This window comes from Schistocerca gregaria, chromosome X (assembly GCF_023897955.1).
Source record: "Schistocerca gregaria isolate iqSchGreg1 chromosome X, iqSchGreg1.2, whole genome shotgun sequence".
Classification (NCBI taxonomy): Eukaryota; Metazoa; Arthropoda; class Insecta; order Orthoptera; family Acrididae; genus Schistocerca; species Schistocerca gregaria.
In genome coordinates, this window is record NC_064931.1 from 503,176,817 (window position 1) to 503,194,577 (window position 17,761).

Below are 17,761 nucleotides of genomic sequence, written 5' to 3' on the forward strand. Positions count from 1 at the left end.
TTATTTGCTGGTGACTAAACAGATACAGTGGGACAATTGTAAGTGGCAAGGCAGCATTTGTCGAAAGTATATCTGGACCTACATAAAGCTGAAGCATCATTATTATAGTTACGTTGTGGTGAGCGTTTTTCCACTTACACACTCATCATTTTCACGTCCACATTTCTTTCAGCACTAACAACAAGCTACAACAGCACATCATCCACAACAGTAAGACAAATAACCAATGCCACCACAAATTAGGTATTTACAAACTTTTATGCGACAATTGCCCACAGTTCTACATAGGTAAAACTGGAAGAAGTTTCACTATAAGACACCATGAGCATATGGACGCCTTCTGGCTAAATAACTTTGATAAATCCACCTTTGCAATGCATCTAAAAGACCATGGTCACTCATCCACAGCCATTACAGACAACCTACAAATACTACACAGTGTGAACAAATGAAATGAAATGAATCTGCTCGAAGAGCTAGAAATTTACATCCACAGCTCTATCTCACCAGACCTTATTCTCAACGAATAAGTGGTGCTTGCAAACAAGTCTTATCTACACATATTTAAGGAAATATTCAAAAACAAAAAGCTAATTATCCTCGTATATAACAACAAGGTAATATTCTATGGAAATTCGATGTAGCTGTCATATAACTGTTCAAGTGCAAGTATCATAATTTGTAATAATCACATTGTAAACACAAGCTGTAACTGCCATAGTATAATTTGTACTAGCTTTCAAAATTTCATGTGTGTAACATCATTATACTTCCTAGATCTAATTTCTCTGACAACAGTGTGGCTCAAAACAGTTCTAGCTGTCATTTTTTAATTTGTAATAGCTTTTAGTGATTTCATATATATAACATCATTGTACTTCCTCGCTCTAATTTCTCCAACAGAGCCGGCCAGAGTGGCCGAGCGGTTCTAGGTGGTATTGTCTGGAACCGCGCGACCGCTGCGGTCGCAGGTTCGAATCCTGCCTCGGGCATGGATGTGTGTGATGTCCTTAGATTGGTTAGGTTTAAGTAGTTCTAAGTTCTAGGGGACTGATGACCTCAGAAGTTAAGTCCCATCGTGCTCAGAGTCATTTGTACCATTTTTTTGCCAACAAAACTGTGGATCAAAAAATTTCATAATTTGTATCAAAAAACTTCGCAGTCTATAATAGCTTTTCAAGCTTCTATATGTGAAACCGACTTCCTGTGGCTGAGTTCTTTGACCATAACCTACATGATTCTGTATGAGCAACATCTTTACACCTGCTATGTCCAAGTTCTTTGACCACAGACCACATGTATGTATGTAAACACAGTTTATTTCAGGAGTGCACATCGTAATAGTGAAACATGCAGGGAAACTTTATAAAACTGAAATATGGACGTGATAATAATAATAAATGTGTAACTAAGTGGAAAAACGGTCACCACAGCATAACTATAATAATACTTCAGCATTATGTAAGTACAGATACATTTGCCACTTACAATTGTCCCACTTGTGCCTGTTTAGTCACCAGCAAATAATTTTTTTGTGTTTATACAGTGATCTCCAGCATATATACATGTGTGTGAATGTATAAACACCTGAAGATGGGCGCAAGCCCGAAACCGGTTCTGTGACAAATAGCCTTTAATTGTGACCGGTGGCGGAAATTTTTTTGCATCCTATAGAGGAACAGTCAGGGAGTTCAACAGCATCCACTATGGATAAAATTCATTTCATGTGTTTTTGTTTTGCTGAGAGCTGTCGGAGAGATTTAGTCTCTCTTAGTGTTTGCTTTCGATCCATATGCCCTAACCTCAGCAGCCGCAATTTCTCACGAACTGCTTTACGCGCCTGAATCACTTTCTGCTTCGTCTACATCTCTGTGCATACTAATCAGACATCTCCACAGCGTGAAACTTCATATATGCAGTAATTTCCTTCCTGCTCTTACTATGATCCTGATCGCCCTTCACAACAACAAGGAAGTCGACATCTATTTTCCTTTGAATAGCATCGACCTTTTCAGTTAAGTCGGTTACTTTCTTACTGACTTGATTAACTAGCTCTTTTAACGCATTCACCATTCTCAGAAGAGTCTGGTAATACGTAATTAGTTCCCTGTACATACCTGCAACTTTATGCGCCATAGCCTGATTTTTCGCATCCATGTGTAGATGAATATCCTCTCGGGTTGAAAGGTAGACATAAACGTGAATTTCTCCATGGTGCAGCGTAGCCTAATGTACTAACCTCTCTTACCGTGCTATATATGCAAAACCCCTTGAAAGTTTCGCCTGTACCTACCATCACTCAGTTTTCTTGTTTTATAAATAACGAGAAACCCATAGTGTGAATTGTTTCAACAATCTGCACATATCTTTACAAAATCATTGAACGACATGCCCATTCCGACATGTGCCTGGTAAATGTGTTTTAAATTCAGATTGTCTTGTTTGAAGGCTACAATGGGGTTTGCGTTATCTCAACCCCGCTGTTTGGGGATTCTGGAATATGTATGATTAAGATAAAATACATCAGCGCCCATATGACGGCTGAAATAGAAATATTTTCGAATTTGATCTTGGTTTTCCACAGCAACATCATCAAATATGAAGACAGTGTTTGGCTTTGCTTTTTCAGGTGGAGGGATATCACCACTTTCACCAAATGTCGTGTATGTAGCATCATCTACACCTCTCAATATCTCCTTCAATAGCTGATACTTGGGTTGAAACAGTGTTTTTGAGAATTCACAAACATGTTCAAATCGGACCCCATCTACAGGTGTTATCAGAGTCACGAGAATGTTAGTCTTCCCACAACTGGATGGACCTACAATAACTGCTCGTATATTATCAGGAAGGAGAATTCCGTTCTTCTTCTTCAGGTCTTCTTTAGCATCTTCACAGGACCAGTCACTGACAACAAAGTCTTTGTGGCGAGGGTGCTTCACCCAGCCCGCCATGATACTAACTGTGTCAGGTACAGACAAGTAGTTGACATATGTAGAAAAACACACTTGAAAGGATAATAATAGCATGTGTACCCACTATAGTTCCATCACATAACCGACTGAGCTACATTGACTATACAGAGAAACAGCTATATATTTTACCCATGAAAAGTAACTTGATCAATGATATCAGTAACTCGTATAGCATTGAAAAAAATGAATAATTGTAATACTTTGATTATAAGAGAGATGCGTAAAATAAAACACAAACACAGTTTTAGATCATAAATAAATAATTTATTTAAAAATCATACATGGGTGTAGTATTTCAGGAATATAATTACAATCTGTATGTATCTTCTTCTTTGCACGTGTACAGTATGTACCAAATAAAGCTTTTTGACAAGCAATAAATTCAGTGCATATCTCACTCAAGCCAATAGATGACTTACAGAACTCAGGTTTTTCACACACACACACACATTTAATCTGTTTCTCTTCTGGTTTAGCGTTCATGTGCGAACAAAGGTGCTGCTTAAGATCATCAACATGTATACTATGCACATAGGGAGTTTACAACATCATTGTATGCAGAGCCTATGCTAGGCAACCATGGATTCAGTCTGTCCAGTGCAAGGCATATGGCAGTGTCCAGATCGTATAACTTCATAACTGAGGCATGTCTTAGATAAACACAGTTGTCACCCGATTTCACACATAATACACAGTCATCATACACTATTGTTATAGAAAGTGTCACAACATTAATGCGACTGTCTGGGGGAGAATGAGTTCGATAGTACTCTGTAGTCATCTGCTGATTGATGTAGTGCTGTGTGCTGTTCATGGCATATTTCATCCCAGTCGAACTCGGAAATTTGGACTGCAACACATTTGGATACATTTTGAATCTCTATTCTCACATGCAACCCATGCGCTTTTATGCCAATGGTCACACGTTTCTATCCACTGGGAGTTAAATTGTATGAGGAGGTGAAAAGCGTAGGTGCACTCGACGTCTTCTTATCCACAGTATCTGCACTCTGTGAGTGCGCTATCATGGGGATGTTCTGCTGGGATGGGTCACATGTTGGCGACCAGTACTGACCTCCATCTTGTTGTTTAACACCGCCAGTGACGGCATTCGATCTTTCGAGGGCAGATCACATGTCGTCATCACATAAGTCGATGAGTGGGATGGACAAGAGCAACTCCTTGTCCTGCTCCAACAAGCGGGCTATTTGTGCTACTGGATCCCACGTGGCCGCTACTGGTTCAGATACGCTGGAGGCTGTTGCTGTAGGTCTCGACGAGATGCCAGGCGAGGGTGCTACAGGTCCGGACGTGTCAGCAGAGCTAGGCATGTTGCCACTCGACCTTGTTGAACAAAGACGAGGAAGCTTTAGATATGGACCAAGACGTGAAAACTTTGAATAATAATAGTAATAAGACTAAACAGAGAGAATTTGATATGGGATACTTACTCTTCCATTTCATCTTGTTCTGCATGACTGTTTTGGAGTGCAACTGCTGTTGACTGACTGAACAAGACAGAGGACTTCGGAGCTGCTGAGCTTTACCTATATCTCTTACAATACATCGCCAGATACTTCCATCCTACTGGCTGAAGTCAAACACGTGACTGTATTAAGGGTTCCTATTCGTTCCCCCCATTTCCTTCATCCAAGAAGGTCATCAGTTGACATCACGGTAGCGCCTTCTGGTGGTGGCAATATGTACTAGGTCATGTGACAAACACATTGTTTGCTGCCATCTTGGATAACAGTACTTGTGCCATCACCTGACGTTATGGTAGCACACTCTGGTGGTGGTGCTGTGTACTAAGTCAGTTGGAGTCCGAACTCATTCATGGTGAACGCACCAGCTGGCCGTACTGCTTGAAATTGTTTAAATAAAGACTTATGTTCAAGTCCTTTTCCCACGAATCCTTGGGAGGAGGTGGCGGTGTGGTGACTGAGGTTAGTACAAGTGTCCTTTCTTTTGCACCATTTTCTTAGCTTAGTAGAGATACGCGAATTGACCTCTGTTTGCGCCAAAATTCAAACTTGGCACCAGTTTATAGGAGGAAGTGGCAGTCAGGTGACTTAGGTTAGTGGAGGTAGCCCAAGTGCCCCATCTTTGCGCCACTTTCTTAGGTTAGTTGAGATAACAGTGGTGTGATGCACTACCCTGTTGGAATTTGAACTTCTCACCATTTTTTCTGGGGGAGGGGGGGGGGCATGGCACTTTCCTGCCAAAATTCAAACTTCCCATCAAAATCCGTCATGGCCGCTATCTTGGATGACGGCATGCACTGTTGCCAAGTCTACACGCCGCCATCTTGGATACATCTGGCAACAATGCCGAGTGCATTCGTTCTGCCCTTGCCCCAATACTGCTGTGATGGTGTTAGAAATTTTCAAGGATGATGGAGAAGAATAAATGTATCAATTTAGCTATGAGCACTTGTTCAATAGAGGAGACGTGTTTCAACTAGCAAAGATGAACAAGTACTCATAGCTCCTTCGGTATGCATTTTACATCCCATGTTCACTTGACATTTTTTACCTGTCTTGATCCATACTACCAGGCCTGTAAGATGCATGCCCTACATTCCTAGCACCCCTAAATATATTCCACTGACAGAGATTTCAAAACGATTTTCGCATATAACTTTCGACTTGTTCGTTTCCGAACTAGAGATTGTTACCTCAAATCAATATTTTTATCCGTCTCTGTCAGCCTTGAAAGTTTCTAACATCACAGAATCATTCTGTATATACAAACATCGAATCTCTGTAGCGTGTTGGATGACGTTTTCAGACATGTGTTCCTATGTAAAACTTGATCTACTAACAAGGGAAACTCCTCATGGCACCACACTCAGATTTTTTTGGTAAGATGTCCCAGTGGATAGCCCGACAAAAACTGAAGACAGACCAAGCATTAAAACTGGAAGGTGTACTGAACTGGAAGGCAAAATACAAATAGTAAACGGTCCAAATTCAACAAGTACAATACTGAGCTGAGGTAAGCAGCTGCGACGTCGTGCTTAAGTGCTCACGGTGTTGGACTGTGAGGTGTATGATCCGTGTTCAAATTTCTCTCATATCAATTTATTTTATTTTATTTTTTTCTTCTCAACATTATGAGCTGTCCATCCTGTCACTGAAATGTTTGTTCTCTTTCAGTGGTCTTGGCAGTTGTCATACTATACACTGGTAGAAAATGAGTCATGTGGTAAGAATACGATACCATCGCAAGTAAACGTGAATAGTGAGAGCAGGCGGGATTCCGCATAGACGTCTCATAGGAATGAAAACAGATAGATTGTGTGAACTATATTACAACAAAGGAAATCAAGAGTCAAAACTTCCAAAACGAACCCAACTTCAAAACCGTTAGAAACGAATGTTTTGACAGAGCACAGAGAAACTGTGTGATAGTGAAACTACATAAACGATTAGTTTTTGTAACAATTGATCCTCTAAAGCTAAGTCCAAGGCCCTGATAAAATTTGTTCCTTATATGTTAATCCTGAATTGTTAGGAACAACATTGAAACATGAATGCAATATATTTCTGTGAATCTTCATAGAGAGCTACCTACTAGTAGCTGGAAGTAATATCTATACTACTGATATACCCATCTAACTTGAAAAGTATCTCGTCCATCAGTAAAGATCGGCCTCTCTCCATTTCATTGTTGTTATAAAGTGTCCTGGCGTCCAGGACCAAGGGTACTCAATTCCCCCCGCCCCCAACTACTGAAAAATTAACAATAGATTAATATATGTGCTATGAGATCGTTCAACAATACCCTGCTTCTGCTGCTGCTGCACTCTCTAGTGGATGCTTTTTTTAAGTTAAATGGAATTATATATGGGCATTTAAAAACGGAGTATCATTTTTAATTGTTAACTTACATACACTCAAACATTTTAATCCTGTCCGGTTCATCTGAATGTCCTTTGCGAAACCAAAATAATAAATCTTTAATTTCCCCCGTTCTTCCCAAGTGAAAAAACTATTTTCAATATATTTCACATCTATGACATTACAAATAGTGTAACCTTCCCCATTCATCGTGGTCTGTCACATTCACTGCAAATTGTAATTCCGGTATTATATGATCTGTCACGGTTACATTACCAGTAAGTTGTTTCGAAATCATAATACTACCTACTGGAATACTTATGCAACCTGTGGGTAACATGATAATTGAACATGAAGGAAACTGAAGGCGTTCCTGGGACTCGGTCTACCTCATGGACAAGAACCAGATAATTATAGTGGGCCCTGAGCTGTTAATATGGTGTATTGTGATAAGCGAGAAAGCTGAGAACAGGATTTGTTGTGGGAAACCATACCAGAGAAACGTGTAGTTTACATCAGCCCTAATATTGAAGGTAAAATACAATGTCCTTTGGTAGATATTGTGCTTGGGACAGATATCGATATTAATATATTGGCAAAAGAACCAGAGGAGTCTAAACGAAAAATGTATAATTTTCCTATTTTACCTGTAACAACTGTAAATATCATAAGTCTTATTGGGCGTAAAAGCCAAGTTATTATAGAAAAAGTATATCTTGCGATTAGTTTAAATGGAGAAGCGTTTGTGCATCTCTTTTTGCTAGCGTTGTTGTGGTCTTCAGTCCAGAGACTGGTTTGATGCAGTTCTCCATGCTACTCGATCCTGCGCTAGCTTCTTTATCGCCGAGTAACTACTGCAACCTACATCCTTCTGAATCTCCTTAGTGTATTCATCTCTTGGTCTCCCTTTACGATTTTTACCCTCCACGCTTCCCTCCAGTACTAAACAGGTGATCCCTTGATGCCTAAGAACGTGTCCTACCAGCCGATCCCTTCTTTCAGTCTGGTTGTGCCACAAATTCCTCCTCCCCTAATTCTATTCAGTGCCTCCTCATTAGTTACGGTATCTGCCCGTCTAACCTTCAACATTCTTCTGTAGCACCAAATTTTGATAGCTTCTATTCACTTCTTGTCTAAACTATTTATCAGCCATGTTTCATTTCCATACATGCCTACACCCCATACAAATACTTTCAGAGAAGACTTCCTCACGCTTATATCTATACTCGATGTTAACAAATTCCTCTTTTTCAGAAATGCATTCCTTTCCATTTCCAGTCTAAATTTTATATCCTCTCTACTTTGACCATCATAAATTATTTTGCTCCCCAAATAGCAAAACTCATTTACTACTTTCAGTTTCTCATTTCCAAATCCATTTCCCTCAGCATCGCCTGATTTAATTCGACTTCATTCTATTATCCTCGTTTTGATTTTGTTGATGTACATCTTACATCCTCCTTTCAAGACACTGTTCATTCCGTTCAACTACTCTTCCAGGTCCTTTGCTGTCTCTGACAGAATTACAAAGTCATCGGCAAACCTCGAAGTTTTATTTCTTCTCCATTGATTTTAATTCCTCCTCCAAATTTTTCTTCTCTTCCTTTTACTGCTTCCTCAGTATACAGATCGAATAACATCGGAGATAGGCTACAAGCCTGCCTTACTCCCTTCTCAACCACTGCTTACCTTTCATTCGCTCCCTGTATTGTATCCCTGCCACCTTCAGAATTTGAAAAAGAGTATTCCAATCAACATTGTCAAAAGCTTTCTCTAAGTCTACAAATGCGTAGGTTTCCCTTACCTTAATCTATGTTCTAAGGTAAGTCGTAGGGTCAGTACTGTCACGCGTGTTCCAACATTTCTATGGAATCCAAACTGATCTTCCTCGAGGTCGGCTTCTATCAGTTTTTCCATTCGACTATAAAGAATTCGTGTTAGTATTTTGCAGCCGTGACTTATTAAACTCATAGTTCGGTAATTTTCACACCTGTCAACACCTGCTTTCTTTGGGATTGGAATTATTATATTCTTCGCGGAGGTTGGGAGTATTTCGTCTCTCTCATACGTCTTGTTCACCAAATGGTAGAGTTTTGTAATGGCTGGCTCTCCAATGACTGTCAGTTGTTCGAATGGAATGTTCTCTATTCCCGGGGCCTCTTTTTGACTTAGGTCTCTCAGTGTTCTGTCAAATTCTTCATGCAGTATCGTATCTCCCATTAATCTTCTTCCATTTCCATAATATTGCCCTCAAGTGCATCTCCCTTTTATAGACCCTCTATATACTCCTTCCACCTTTCTGCTTTCCCTTCTTTGCTTATGACTGGTTTTCCATCTGAGCTCTTTTATTCATACAAGTGGTCCTCTTTTCTCCAAAGATCTCTTTAATTTTCCTGTAGGTAGTATCTATCTTACCTGTAGTGATACATGCCTCTACATCCTTACATTTGTCCTGTAGCCATCCTTGCTTAGCCATTTTACTCTTCCTGTCGATATCATTTTTGAAACGTTTGTATTCCTCTTCTCGTGCTTTATTTACTGCATTTTTATATTGTCTCCTTTCATCAATTAAATCCAAGATCTCTTATGTTACCCAAGGCTTTCTACTAGCCCCAGTCTTTTTACCTACTTGATCCTCTGCTACCTTCTCTATTTCATCTCTTAAAGCTACCCATTCTTCTTCTACTTTATTTCTTTCCTTTGTATTTGTCAATCGTTCCCTAATCCTCTCTCTGAATCTCTATACAACCTCTGGTTCTTTCAGTTTACCCAGGTCCCACCTCCTTAATTATATCTTTATTGCTGAGTACATGATATATGCACTTTCTTTTCTTTTGGACATGTCTGAAAGAACAGACACCAGTTTTATCCAGCAGCCACTTTGAATTAAGACACAAAGGAATTACAAGCATTTGCTGTGAGGAAGCATTCCTTGAAATCAATGGGGCAATCTGAAAATTTTTGTCAGACTCGGATTCGAACCCGGTTCTCCTGCTTACTACGCAGTAGCTCTGAGCACTAAGCCATCTGAACACAGTGGCCATTGCAGCTGCACAGACTACCCTAGCACCCCTCCCATCAGACCCAAATTCTCATCTTATCCACACACTATTAAAGTAATGCCAGTTGCCCATTATCCTCATTACTCGCGACGTTTCACCGATTCCTGTAAATGTTCGAGCCTGGACATGTCCAAAAGAATAGACCACACACATCGACATACAGAAGATGGACACCAGGCTCGAACTCTTACAGGAATTGGCGAAATGGAGCGAATAATGTGGATAATGGGCAAGAGACACCGCATTAGTAGCTTGTGGATAAGTTGAGAATTTGGGATGTACGGGAGGCGTGCTAGGGTAGTCTGTGCAGCTACAATGATCATTGTGTCCAGATGCCTTACTGGATTAAGCAGCTGCCTAGTAAGCCAGAGACCCCAGTTTGAATCTCAGTCTAGCACAAAATTTCTACTTTTTCCATTGATTTGAATCAATGCGTGCTCGCAGCCAATGTCGGTAATTCCTTTGAATCATTATTCTATTTCTATTAGGACATCTCCTCTATCCCCTTCACTCTGTCCATCCTCCCCCATTTCTCTCTCGACCTCGGCCACCCCACCCCACCCCCACACTCTTACCATGTCCACCATCACTTACTCTCTCTGCCCATCTCCTGATGCACCTATGTCTCTCTGTCTCCTCTCTCTATCTCCTCCTGCCCTCTCTATGTCTCACTCCTTCTGCCCCCTCTATCCCATCCTCCCACTTCTCTGTATGCATATATATCTCTTGCTCCCCCTCCCTCTGTTCATCTCCTCGTTCCCTGTCTCTGTCAATCTCCTCCTTCCTCTCTCTCTTTGCATCATCTCCTTCCAACTCTCACCATCCATCTCCTAGTTTCCTACCTTCTGTCCATCACCTCTCTCTCTGTTCTTATCCTCCTCCCCTCTCTCTCTGCTGACCTCCTACACTCCCACTCACTGCCCACCTCCTCCTCCCCCCACTCCCTATCCACCTCCACTGTGTGTCACTCTCTGTCCATCACCTCCTGCACCTCTTTCTTTCCATCTGCTATTCTCACCTCTCTCCATCCATCTGCACCTCCCTCTCTGTCTATTTGTTTCTTCTTCCTCCTTCTTCCATATCGTCTTCCCCTCTCTGTATCAATCTCCTCCTCCCTCTGTCTCTGTCAACCTGTTTCTCCACCCTCTCTTAGCCCATCTCCTCTTCCCTCTCTCTCTCCTCCTCTTTCCTTTCTCTTTGCCTTCTCTGTCAATTTACCCCTGCCCTTCTCTCTGTCCTTCTCATACTCAACCATACCTGTGGCCATCTTCTCCTGCCCTCTCTCTGTGTGTCCATCTCTTTCTCTCCCCTACTCTATCCACGTTATCGCTCCCACCCCGATAGGTGATTGCTGGTTCTTACCGACATAGATTTCTTTCCAGATAGTAAGTAATATTTTTTCAGTGTTTGGTTGAAATCGGTCCAGGGGTTTACGAGGAAGATTTTACCAGTGGCTTTTCTCACAAACAGACATGTCACATATATAACACTTATATTTAACATGTTTCACTCATATTTACACCTGTACTTCACATGTTCCAATGGCGAATATTTATGACATCACTTCTAAACAATGTGTCGTAGAACATTATCACTTTGCAGGTACATCCAGTGGTATATGTGGACACTGTCTGCAAAATTTGTTGCGAATAGGACTGTTAATTAAGAGGAATAAATTAATACGTTATGCTTGATGCGACAGGTTTTGAAGCATCTCCGTGTTTACGACGTGGAATGTCATGAAGTATTTGTTGTACAATGATACGTTTTTGCAGATACGTTAAGTGGTATATGTGAATAATGTCTGCAAATTGGGTTGCGAATGTAGTTACTAGAAAAGAAATAATAAATTAAAAGGTCATTCCTGATGTGACTGTTTTACTGTGTGAACAACGATAAAATAGCAAGCGATAAACTTTTGTTTTTTTCTTCATTTTTTGGGAGGTGTAAGCGAGAAAACATCTCGTAATGGTTTTAAATTATGTGTAAAGCTTGTTACAAATCACTAAGGGCTCTCATTCTCAAATACTGGATGAATGAAATCTGGGTATTTACACTTCTTTTTCACTGCCAACCCCATCCCTTTGAGAGGTAGGTAGCTCTTACCCCACACAATGGTTCTTTCCATACAGTAAGTGATACATGTACCAAGTTTGGTTTAAATAGATCCAGTGGCCTAGGAGGATATGTGGAACGAACGAACATACGTGCATATACGTCTATAATATGTATCAATTTGGATGTCAGGATTTTTGGTTCTGGTTTAAGCTATTTTCAGGCTGAATCTGGCTTCCTTGATCTCCGGCTTTTATGGTGTTCTCTGAGGATAGAACAGGCTGACCAGTCAGTCTTAAAACGGCTTTTACGAGTGCTTGACTGACTAATTCAAGAACAGATGAAAGCTGTCTCTGTTCTTAAGTATTTTATTGAGATTCGTTAACTAGAATTCGAATCATTGTCCGCGTACTCGCTACTGTCTTGTCAGAATGAATCGGAAATGAACAAAATGCCTACGCCGTACTTATTTGCTGCCGCGTCTAGCGTCTTCACTTGTAAATAAAACTAAACGTAAGTTCTCACACAGTCAACCACCCATACCAAACACTTGAACACACATATAAAAAATTATAAAAATGCAAGAAACTTAACTATTCAGTTAGTTACAACTTACTGTGTATGAACTCATGCAGAGCCACTGAATATTAGTTTGACTAATGCAAAATTTCCTAGCGTGAAGCTGTAATTGTTTGGCCTGTTATGAATCTACTGAAACTTTAAAAAACAATCAACAATAAGACCATTATGAGTCTTTGGTCAATTCTTCACTGCTATAAGACTGATCTTCGACGAACCGCTTTACGTGAATGGCTTCTCTAGATCATCCTATTTCCTCACTTCACTCCCTTCGTTGCTGTCCAAATCTGGCTCTAAATAAATTTATTCTTTTTTTTAATTTTAATAATTAACAGCCTCAGTTGCACCGTTTGCTTAGAATTTACCTAGATTTCAGGAACAGCACTCGTAGCTGCCGCATCGCTGTCGCGAAGTGGGGCCGAGGCAGTTCCAGATAAGTTTTATAGTCTGACGGTAATTTATAGATTTGTAGTTTTAGCTTGACGATGTCTACTATGGAAGGTTGGGTTATCCCGACTGAAACCTAGGTAAATTCTAGGAAACCGATGCAACTGAGGCTGTTAATTATTAAAATTAAAATTAATATTTACACAGTTGCTGACAGGGCAGCGAAATGTTGAAGATATTTAAATTTATTCTTCCAGAAACTTCCGATCGTAAATTCCCGCGAACGCCACCTCGACCAAAATGCGCGCCTATCACTCCAAGTTCCTCTTTAAGCTGTCACTCCCTTTTCTTTTTGGGTTCCATACCTTATTCGGTAAAACCGGAACCCTTCTGGGATCACTTTGATGGCCATCCCCTGTCCGTCTTTTAATACTTGCTTTTCTCAGGAACAGGTAGAAGTATCCAGTTAAAATTTATGTCAAATACTAAGGTCTAAAGTCCTCTGCTGCTATAAGCTCCTAAGTCAAAGTAGTGAAATGATATCGACATTTATTCACATATTTTTATACTCGCAAACTCACTCGTCAAAACCTATAGCGAACTTCCTGTTGACCTACAATCATGAAATTTGGCGAGAAGCAAGGTTTCATAGTAGAAGTAAAGCAAAAAATCCGAAAATTGTTAATTTGTCATTATATCAAATAAAAATATTTTGGTACATTTTGTCAGTCTGTCTGCCGGTCCCTCTGTCAAGACCCTTTTCTTAGGAACTGTAAGAGATACCAAGTTGAAATTTGTGCCAAATACCAACGTATACGGTCTCTTGGTTCTACGAAAATTTTAAAGTTCTAAGTCACTGCAATCAAAACATACGGCAATTTATGTTACATATTCTGATACTTGCGAACTCACTCATCAAAACTTATAGACCAACTATCTTAGGTTTGTACGGAACCGTCAAAGCGCGAGTCATACTCACACGTGCCCAACTTATTCTTTATGAGGACCATAGGAGAGAACCAAAGATCTTCTGGCGTCTTCTCCCCTACCTTCTGAAGTACCCATCACCCTCTCCTGAAACACTGTGTATGGGTATTGGCAGATGGGCTGGGCCAGGGGGGCGGGGGTTATGATCCACAAAGTGTTGATACTGTGTTTCACAGACTGTCATCTACATCTACATCTACATACATAGTCCGCAAACCACCATACGGTGCGTGGCGGAGGGTACCTCGTACCACAACTAGCATCTTCTCTCCCTGTTCCACTCCCAAACAGATCGAGGGAAAAATGACTGCCTGTATGCCTCTGTACGAGCCCTAATCTCTCTTATCTTATCTTTGTAGTCTTTCCGCGAAATGTTAAGTTGGCGGCAGTAAAAATGTACTCCAGTCAGCCTCAAATGCTGGTTCTCTAAAATTCCTCATTAGCGATTCACGAAAAGAACGCCTCCTTTCCTCTAGAGACTCCCGCCCGAGTTCTTGAAGCATTTCCGTAACACTCGCGTGATGATCATACCTACCAGTAACAAATCTAACAGCCCGACTCTGAATTGCTTCTATGTCCTCCCTCAATCCATCCTGATAGGGATCCCAAACGCTCGAGCAGTACTCAAGAATAGATCGTATTAGTGTTTTATAAGTGGTCTCCTTTTCAGATGAACCACATCTGCGCAAAATTCTACCAATGAACCGAAGACGACTATCCGCCTTCCCCACAACTGCCATTACATGCTTGTCCCACTTCATATCGCTCTTCAATGTTACTCCCAAATATTTAATCTACGTGACTGTGTCAAGCGCTACAGTACTAATGGAATATTCAAACATTACAGGATTCTTTTTTCCTATTCATCTGCATTAATTTACATTTATCTACATTTAGAGTTAACTGCCATTCTTTACACCAATCACAAATCCTGTCCAAGTCATCTTGTATCCTCCTACAGTCACTCAACGACGACACCTTCCCGTACACCACAGCATCATCAGCAAACAGCCGCACATTGCTATCCACCCTGTCCAAAACATCATTTATGTAGATAGAAAACGACAGCGGACCTACCACACTTCCCTGGGGCACTCCAGATGATACCCTCACCACCGATGAACACTCACCATCGAGGACAACGTACTGGTTTCTATTAATTAGGAAGTCTAATCTGTACCAAGTTCGTAGGGTCTAAAGCAAGGTTCCTGTTAGGACCAACAGTCAGGCATGCTATTGAAACTCGACTGGTCCTCTAAATCGCTCGATCCTAATCCCATAGAAAATGTTGTGGACTATTTGGTACAACGCGTGAAAGTTAGTAATCAGCATCGCAGCAATTTGGTAGATGTACAGATTGTAATCATTAACGAGTTGCTCCAGTTGCATTTACCAGAAGAAACTTGTGAAGTGTCCTATCCGCCGCTAGAGGCTGTGTTTCTAGCCATTAGAGAGATATCTCCCGAGGCTGACTACTTTTCTGTCCTGTGTACTTACAATATTTTAGTAAATTGCTATGTTACACTAATAAGTTAGTGTGAAACCTCCCACAAATTAGAGATCCTGCACGACAAAATAACTGAATCGATGGGTTGGAAAAGAGACCATGTCCACTTCTTTTTCAAATTACGTTTGTTCGAGATAACTAATCTTTATATCTTGTTATGACAGGACTCATTTCCCGCTAACTGAAGTGCTCGTTACACGGGTATTCAGTTAGAGGAGGGGCCATGTCCATGTAAACAAGCGCATAGCGGACCAGTAAAAAAGAAGAAAGTAGACGATGTAAAGAAAATTCTAAAATACATACCTGACAAGCAGAAACCATTTCATAACAGTACCTGCCAGTGGTCAGTAAAGAATGGACAAGATAAAGATCAAGCGTACCCACCATTGTCTACTTTGCTGTATTTTGCTTATGGTTGTATTTTGGGTAAATTATGAATAAACCGGCACGCTCATAACACACTCTTTTATTGCTATAATGTACAGGGTGATTATAATTAAACTTTCAAAACGCTGTAGAAATAACAGCACTGGTCATAATGACGTCAAATTGCAACGGAATATTATTGGAGAAGGGGCAAAACGTATAGCAGAAGAAAAAAAATAGTGTGAAAATTGATCTATAGATGCCGCTGTATGTTTCAGATTACCTAAATGAAGACAGCTGTCATGCGCACGACCCACTGTAGATGGTATAAACACGCCGGGTACACGGCTTTTCCTACTTTCGCGTCTGCGTCGTTCACCATGACTGTCTCAATGCAGGATAGCGTTCTGCTTGTAAAACTGTAGTATAAGAGTGATGACTGTACACACGTCGCTCTGCAGAAGTTCCGGACACTGAATGGTTTGAAAACCGGCCTTGGTCCGATGACTGCTGTGGGTCTGGAGAAAATGATTCGTAAATTCGAAAAGACGGATTTTTTCGTGTGCAGCCTGGTAGGGGGAGGAAACGAATTGATTTTACGTTAGTGGGTTTACGGCGTCATTTGTCATAGAGCCACATTTTTTCGAAGAGATAAGTGCTTCCGGTCCTGTTACCTGTACCATCACTGGTAAGCGTTATGAGTGTCATTCCAGCTCTCCAACAGCGTGAATGTGTGGATGGGATCATCTTTATGCAAGATGGTGCACCTCCGCACATTGCAAATCCAGTTAAGCAGCTGCTCTAGCGCCATTTCAGAAATGCTAGTTATGAGCTGCCATTTCCCTATAGCCTGACCGTTCCGATCACGTGATCTTAATCCGTGTGACTTGTGGCTGTGGAGCTACCTGAAAGATTCCGATTGGAAACTTAGTTGCATTGAAGGCACGCATTGCTCAACACATTCTGAACGTGACCCTGGAAACACTTCGATCAGTTGTGGAACATGCTGTTTCTCGATTTCAACTTGTTGCAGAAAACGATGAACAGCATATTGAACAGCTTTGCCCCAGTCACACGGAAATTAATAATCCGATTTGATTTTGATTGATGCTTTTTATGCGGTTTTTGGTGTCTGGACAATTAAAAACCTATGCGATTGATGCTTTTTATGCCGGTTTTGGCCTCAGGACAGTTAAAAACCGATCTGAGTGATGTTTTTTATGTGGTTTTCATCCTTAGGACAATTAAAAATCGATTTTTCCCATCCAATGTGATATGACCTTGCCATGAAGTATAGGCTTACGTAACCTGTACACCGATGCACACTGAGTAGTACAGTTTGCTTAATGTCAAACGTACACCTATGCATTGTTGTATGATTCATTTGTCATTTGTAGTCGACCACTATTAAATTATGATGCTACACTTTGTAACTATTTACTTTTCTTCTGCTAAAATTGCATAACAGTTCTTCCATTACAAACAGAAAGATAGTTACCTCTTCATCAGGTTCGAAAATGGGTTATCTCCAGTGCATTCACACTCGATTATTCATCACAGTTGTCCGCCCCGATAGCTGAGTCGTCAGCGAGACGGATTGCCGGGTTCGATTTCCGGCTGTGTCGGGGATTTTCTCCGTTCAGGGATTAAGTGTTGTCCCCATCCGGCGCGCAGATCGCCCAATGTGGCGTCGAATGTAATAAGACCTGCAAGGGGCCTCCTGGCCAATTACGCCAAACGCTCATTTCCATTTTGCATTGATCACAGACGATTACTAAAGCATATTGTCATGGTATATGGTGTTTCACCCGGGGACCAGTTGCTACGTGGTAATACCATGATACCATGCTGAAACGCGGTGTGTAGTAAAGCAGTTTTTTGAGCCTCCTGAAAAATTAGCTTTCTGGGACAGGACCCCCTTTCCAAATCACCAATTCGATCGAAGAAATGCGAACCGTCGTCCCTCACGTCGGCAGTAAGCGACTACAATCACTACACCAA